Genomic DNA, 7247 nt, shown 5'->3' with positions numbered 1-7247 from the left:
GTCTTGAGATAGTCTGCAAAGCGAGCAAATTGCCTATCCTGCTCCTCTTGGCGAAGTTTTTGAGGATAAGGCATTTTGGCTTTGTATTCTTCAACCTTGGTTGCTACAGGTTTATTTCCTACAGAGGTGGTTGGAGAAGCCTTTTTAGAGGGGTTGTTATCAGCACTTGTGTGTGTCTGATCCCTCACTGGCATTTGAATGCCAGGGGTGGAAGCTGGATTGGCGTTGGACGCCAACTCCTTACCTGTTTCTGGCGTTTGAACGCCAGAACTGAGCTTCCCTTGGGCGTTTAACGCCAACTCTTTGCTTGTTTGTGGCGTTTGAACGCCAGAACTGAGCATGGGTTGGGCGTTTAGCGCCAGCTCTCTACCATTTTCTGGCGTTTGAGCGCCAGAATCATTCCTCTCTGGGCTCTTACTATCCTCAGAGGGATTTTGGATAGCAGTTTGTTCATTTCTCGGCTTTCTGCTGCTTTGAAGTGAGGTATTTAATATTTTTCCACTTCTTAATTGAACTGCTTGGCACTCTTCTGTTATTTGTTTTAATAACTGCTGTTCTGTTTGCTTCAACTATACTTCCATATTCATATTAGCCATTCTTGTGTCTTGTAGTATCTCCTTGAATTCGGCCAGCTGTTTTGTTAGAAAATCTAATTGCTGATTGAATTCAGTAATTTGTTCTGCAGGACTGAGTTCAGCAGTTATTGTTTTAGCCTCTTCTTTCATGGAAGATTCACTACTTAGGTACAGATGCTGATTTCTGGCAACTGTATCAATGAGCTCTTGAGCTTCTTCAATTGTCTTTCTCATGTGTATAGATCCACCAGCTGAGTGGTTTAGAGAAATCTGAGCTTTCTCTGTAAGCCCATAATAGAAGATGTCTAACTGCACCCACTCTAAAAATATTTCAGAGGGGCATTTTCTTAGCATCTCTCTGTATCTCTCCCAGGCATCATAAAGAGATTCATTATCTCCTTGTTTAAAGCCTTGGATGTTCAGCCTTAGCTGTGTCATCCATTTTGGAGGGAAATATTGATTCAGGAATTTTTCTGACAGCTGTTTCCATGTCCTTATGCTAGCCTTAGGTTAGTTATTTAACCACCTCTTAGCTTGGCCTTTTACAGCAAATGGAAACAGTAATAGTCTGTAGACATCCTGATCTACTTCCTTATCATGTACTGTGTCAGCAATTTGTAAAAACTGTGCCAGAAACTCTGTAGGTTCTTCCTGTGGAAGACCGGAATACTGACAACTTTGCTGCACCATGATAATGAGCTGAGGATTCAACTCAAAACCACTGACTCCGATGGAGGGTATACAGATACTACTCCCATATGAAGCAGTAGTGGGGTTAGCATATGACCCCAGAGTCCTTCTGGACTATTCATTTCCACTTAGGTCCATGATGGAGAAAGGGAGATGATGTGGATTTATTTTATTATATAAAAAATTTTTCGAAATAATAATAAAATAAAATAAAAACTGCAATAAAAAAGGAGAATTAGAAATATTTTATGAGGATTTTCGAAAAAGTGAGGAGAGAGAAAGTGGTTAGGATATTTTTGAAAAAGATATGATTTTAAAGACTTGACAAATAAGATATGATAAGATAAAATTTTGAAATTGAAATCTGAATTTTTATGAAAGATTTCGAAATATGTGCTTAAAAATAGTTAGAAAAGATATTTTTTTATTTTTTTGAATTTTATGATGAAAGAGAAAAACACATAAAAGACACACAACTTAAAATTTTTAGATCTAATACTCCTTATTTTTTAAAATTTTGGAGGGAAACACCAAGGAACACCAAACTTAAAAATTTTAAGATCAAAACACAAGGAAGACTCAAGAACACCTTGAAGACTCACAAGAATAACAAGAACATGAAGATAGAACACCAAACTTAAAATTTTTAGAAAACCAAAATAAAATTTTTGAAAACCAAAGAAAAATTAACAAGAAAACACCAAAATTAAAGTTTGGCACACGATTTAATCAAAGAAAAATTATTTTTGAAAAAGAGATTTTAAAAGGGAGATAGCCAATTACCAAGAACATAAGCACAACGCTTGATAAACCCATATTTTATGATATATTTTGTACCCAATTTAGTGATTTATTCAATTCTTCACTCACTTATTCATATAAATTGCATAGTTTTACTTTTCCCTTCCTTATTATGTGATGTATGTGAAAAACATGTTTCTTATGCTTTAAAAATAATTATTTTAATTACCCCTTTTATTACCATTCGATGCCGTGATTCATGTGTTGAGTAATTTCAGATCTTCTAAGGCAGGAATGACTTAAAGGATGGAAAGGAAACATACAAAAATAGAAGGAAAGCATAAAACAGAGTTTTTGAAGAAACTGGCAGCGACGCGGTCGCATGGACGACGCGGCCGCATGCCAGCGCAAAATGGCAGTGACGCGACCGCGTGATTGACGCGATCGCGCGCCTTGAGCAAAATGCATATGACGCGGACGCATGACTGAAGCGACCGCTTGATAAGAAAAACTCCAGATGGCGCGACCGCGTGACCCACGTGGATGCGTGATAGAGGCCACGCACCAGAAATTACAGAAAATGCTCCTAGCGATTTCTGAAGCCCTTTTTGGCCCAAATCCAAGCCCAGAAGGCACAGATCAGAGGTTATGAAGTGGGGGAATGCATCCATTCAAAGAAGAGTCTCCAATTAGTTACTTTTCATGAATTAGATGTAGTTTTGAGGGAGAGGTTCTCTCCTATCTCTTTTAGGATTTAGAATTAGGATTTCTTTTGCTTTCAGGATTATCTCTTTTTATCAGGTTCAATATTCCTTTTTATTTATTTTCTCAATTTAATTTATGAATTCTTCTATGTTACAGATTATTCTTTGAATTAATGTTATTTGAGTTATTTCAGTTTATGATTGCTTTCTTTTATTTATGTTACTGTTGCTTCCAATCTGAAGACATTTTTATTCGAATGGATTTACTTTTTCCCTTTCGGTCATGGTTAAGAAATCAGTAACTCAGGAGTTATCAAACTCAACATGATTGATAATTGTTATCTTTGCTAATTGAATTGAACTTCAATAATCCCAATCTTTTCTTAGGAAGCAACTAGGATCTGAAGATCAAACTAATTAGTCGCTTGACCTTCCCTTGCTTTAAATAAAGGTTAACTAAGTGGAATTAAGACTCAATTCTCATCACCATTGATAAGGATAACTAGGATAGGACTTCCAATTTCTCATACCTTGCCAAAAGTTTATTTTACAGTTATTTATTTATTTTACTTGCCATTTAAATTACTTGTTCCTCATCTTCAAAACCCCAATTTACAATCTTCATAACCAGTAATAAGAACATACTTCCCTGCAGTTCCTTGAGAAGACGATCCGAGGTTTAAATACTTCGGTTATCAATTTTTAAGGGGTTTGTTACTTGTGACAACCAAAACGTTTGCACGAAGGGATTTCTGTTGGTTTAGAAACTATATCTACAACGCGACTGTTTTTATAAAATTCTTTACCAGCAAAAATTCTAACGTCAACACTCTAGTCAATTGAGCTATAAATTTAACGTGTTTTAACAAGGTATTTAATAAATAAATTTTTTTTGAAAACTGATATTTTGAAAAAGCACAAGAAAAATAAGAAAATACACAGAACAAGAAAAACTAAAGATCAAACAAGAAAAATAGCAAGAACAACTTGAAAATTAAGAAAGAACAATGAACACAAATTCGAAAATTTAAAAGAAAATAAAAACATGCAATTGACACCAAACTTAAAATAAGAAACTAAACTCAATTATTAGTTTATAAAAATTTTTGAAAATTTTAAAAAGAGAAAATAAAGATTAAAAAGAAAATTTCAACCAAAAACAATAATAGAATACGCAATTTTAGTGACTCTAAACTAAAAAGATAAATTTTTCCTAATCTAAACAACAAAATAAACCGTCTTTTGTCCAAACTCGAACAATCCCCGGCAACGGCGCCAAAAACTTGGTGCACAAATTGTGAATCACACTTTTCACAACTCATACCACTAACCAGCAAGTGCACTGGGTCGTCCAAGTAATACCTTACATGAGTAAGGATCGATCCCACGGAGATTGTTGGTTTGAAGCAAGCTATGGTTATCTTGCAACTCTTAGTCAGGATATTAATTATAATTATCAGTTGACTTGCAAATGAATAAGAGAGCATGGATTAAATAATACTTGTTATGCAGTAATGGAGAATATGTTGGAGTTTTGGAGATGCTTTGTCTTATGAATCTCTGCTTTTTTCCTGTCTTCTTCTTCACGCATGCAAGGTTCCTCCTATGGCAAGCTGTGTATTGGTGGATCACCGTTGTCAATGGCTACCATCCATCCTCTCAGTGAAAATGGTCCAACGCGCTGTCACTGCATGGCTAATCATCTGTCGGTTCTCGATCATACTGGAATAGGATTCAGTGATCCTTTTGTGTTTGTCACTACGCCCAGCACTCGCGAGTTTGAAGCTCGTCACAATCATTCAATCCCTGAATCCTACTCGGAATACCACAGACAAGGTTTAGACTTTCTGGATTCTCAAGAATGCTGCCAATGGATTCTAGCTTATACCACGAAGATTCTGATTAAGGAATCCAAGAGATACTCATTCAATCGAAGGTAGAACAGAGGTGGTTGTCAGGCACGTGTTCATAGGTTGAGAATGGTGATGAGTGTCACGGATCATCACATCCATCATATTAAAGTGCGAATGAACATCTTAGATAGAAACAAGCGTGTTTGAATAGAAAACAGAAATAATTACATTAATTCATCAAGACACAGCAGAGCTCCTCACCCCCAACAATGGAGTTTAGAGACTCATGCCGTCAAACAGTACAAAGTTCAGATCTAAAATGTCATGAGGTACAAAATAAATCTCTAAAAGTTGTTTAAATACTCAACTAGTAACCTAGGTTTACAAAAAATGAGTAAACTAAGATAGATAGTGTAGAAATCCACTTCTGGGCCCCACTTGGTGTGTGCTGGGGCTGAGACTTGAGCTTTACACGTGCCTAAGCTATTTCTAGAGTTAAACGCCAGGTTGTAACCTGTTTCTGGCGTTTAACTCCAACTTGTAGCCTGTTTCTGGCGTTTAACGCCAGAATGCAACATGGAATTGGCGTTGAACGCCAGTTTACATCGTCTATCCTTGAACAAAGTAAGAACTATTATATATTGCTGGAAAGCTCTGGATGTCTACTTTCCAACGCAATTAAGAGCGCGCCAATTAGACTCCTGTATCTCCAAAAAATCCATTCCTAGTGCAGGGAGGTCAGAATCTAACAGCATCAGCAGTCCTTTTTCAGCCTGAATCAGATTTTTGCTCAGCTCCCTCAATTTCAGCCAGAAAATACCTGAAATTATAGAAAAACACACAAACTCATAGTAAAGTCCAGAAATATGAATTTTACCTAGAAACTAATAAAAATATACTAAAAACTAACTAAAACATACTAAAAACTACATGAAATTAACCCCAAAAAGCGTATAAAATATTCGCTCATCACCTCCCAACACCAAACTTAGAAGTTGAGTGTGGGGGCTCTGTTTGACTCTGTATTGAGAGAAGCTTTTCATGCTTCCTCTCCACGGTTACAGAAGAAGATCCTTGAGCCTTAAACACAAGGTAGTTCTCATTCAATTGAAGGACTAACTCTCCTCTGTCCACATCAATCACAGCTTTTGCTGTGGCTAGGAAGGGTCTTCCAAGGATAATGGATTCATCCTCTTCCTTCCCAGTGTCTAGGATTATAAAATCAGCAAGGATGTACAGGCCTTCAACCTTCACTAAGACATCCTCTACAAGTACATAAGCTTGTTTCCTTGATTTGTTTGCCATCTCTAGTGAGATTCTTGCAGCTTGTACCTCAAAGATCCTTAGTTTCTCCATTACAAAGAGTGACATGAGGTTTATTCCTGATCCCAGGTCACACAGAGCCTTCTCAAAAGTCATGGTGCTTATGGTACAAGGTATTAAGAACTTTTCGGGATCCGGTTTCTTCTGAGGTAATTTCTGTTGAACCAAAGCATTCAGTTCATTGATGAGCAACGGAGGTTCATCCTCCCAAGTCTCATTACCAAATAACTTGGCATTCAGCTTCATGATTGCTCCTAGATATTGAGTAACTTGCTCTTCAATAATATCTTCATCCTCTTCAGAGGAAGAATACTCATCAGAGCTCATGAATGGCAACAGTAAGTTCAGTGGAATCTCTATGGTCTCTGTATGAGCCTCAGATTCCTTTGGTTCCTCATTAGGGAACTCTTTAGTGGTCAGTGGATTTCCATTGAGGTCTTCCTAACTGGAATCACTGCCTCTTCCTCCTCTATAGGTTCGGCCACTTTGGGTATATTGATGGCCTTGCACTCTCTCTTTGGATTCTCTTCTGTATTACTTGGGAGAGTACTAGGAGGGATATCAATAACTCTTTTACTCAGCTGACCCACTTGTGCTTCTAAATTTCTAATGGAGGACCTTGTTTTAGTTATGAAACTGAGAGTGGTCTTAGATAGATCAGAGATTATGGTTGCTAAGTCAGAGAGGTTCTGCTTAGAATTCTCTGTCTGTTGCTCAGAAGATGATGGAAAAGGCTTGCTATTGCCAAAACCTATTTCTCCCACCATTATTATTATTAAAGCCTTGATTAGGCTTCTGCTGATCCTTCCATGAGAAATTAGGATGATTCTTCCATGAAGGATTGTAAGTGTTTCCATAGGATTCTCCCATGTAATTCACCTCTTCCATTCCAGGATTCTCAGGGTCATAAGCTTCTCCTTCAGATGAAGCTTCTTTAGTACTGCCGGATGCAGCTTGCATTCCAGTCAGATTCTGAGAAATCATATTAACTTGCTGAGTCAATATTTTATTCTGAGCCAATATGGCATTCAGAGTATCAATCTCAAGAACTCCTTTCTTCTGAGTCATCACATTATTCACAGGATTTCTTTCAGAAGTGTACATGAACTGGTTATTTGCAACCATTTCAATGAGTTCCTGAGCTTCTGTAGGCATTTTTTCAGATGAAGAGATCCACCAGCAGAGTGGTCCAATGATATCTTGGACAATTCAGACAGACCATCATAGAATATACATAGGATGCTCCATTCTGAAAGCATGTCAGAAGGACACCTTCTGATCAATTACTTGTATCTTTTCCAAGCTTCATAGAGGGATTCACCTTCCTTCTGTATGAAGGTTTGGACTTCCACTCTGAGCTT

At 37.3% G+C, this 7247-nt stretch overlaps 1 non-coding gene across 1 annotated transcript; it reads left to right on the top strand.

The window, feature by feature from the left end:
- The first annotated feature begins 7143 nt into the window (after nt 1–7143).
- Nucleotides 7144–7247, top strand: LOC148570194 (small nucleolar RNA R71). The gene has a single exon (XR_015908043.1). It is a non-coding gene; the product is annotated as a small nucleolar RNA R71 (small nucleolar RNA).

The sequence above is a fragment of the Arachis ipaensis genome, chromosome B3, assembly GCF_059453495.1.
Source record: "Arachis ipaensis isolate K30076 ecotype BB chromosome B3, ASM5945349v1, whole genome shotgun sequence".
Lineage (NCBI taxonomy): Eukaryota > Viridiplantae > Streptophyta > Magnoliopsida > Fabales > Fabaceae > Arachis > Arachis ipaensis.
Note: the sequence above shows the minus strand (reverse complement) of the source record. Positions and strands in the feature narration are given on the sequence as shown.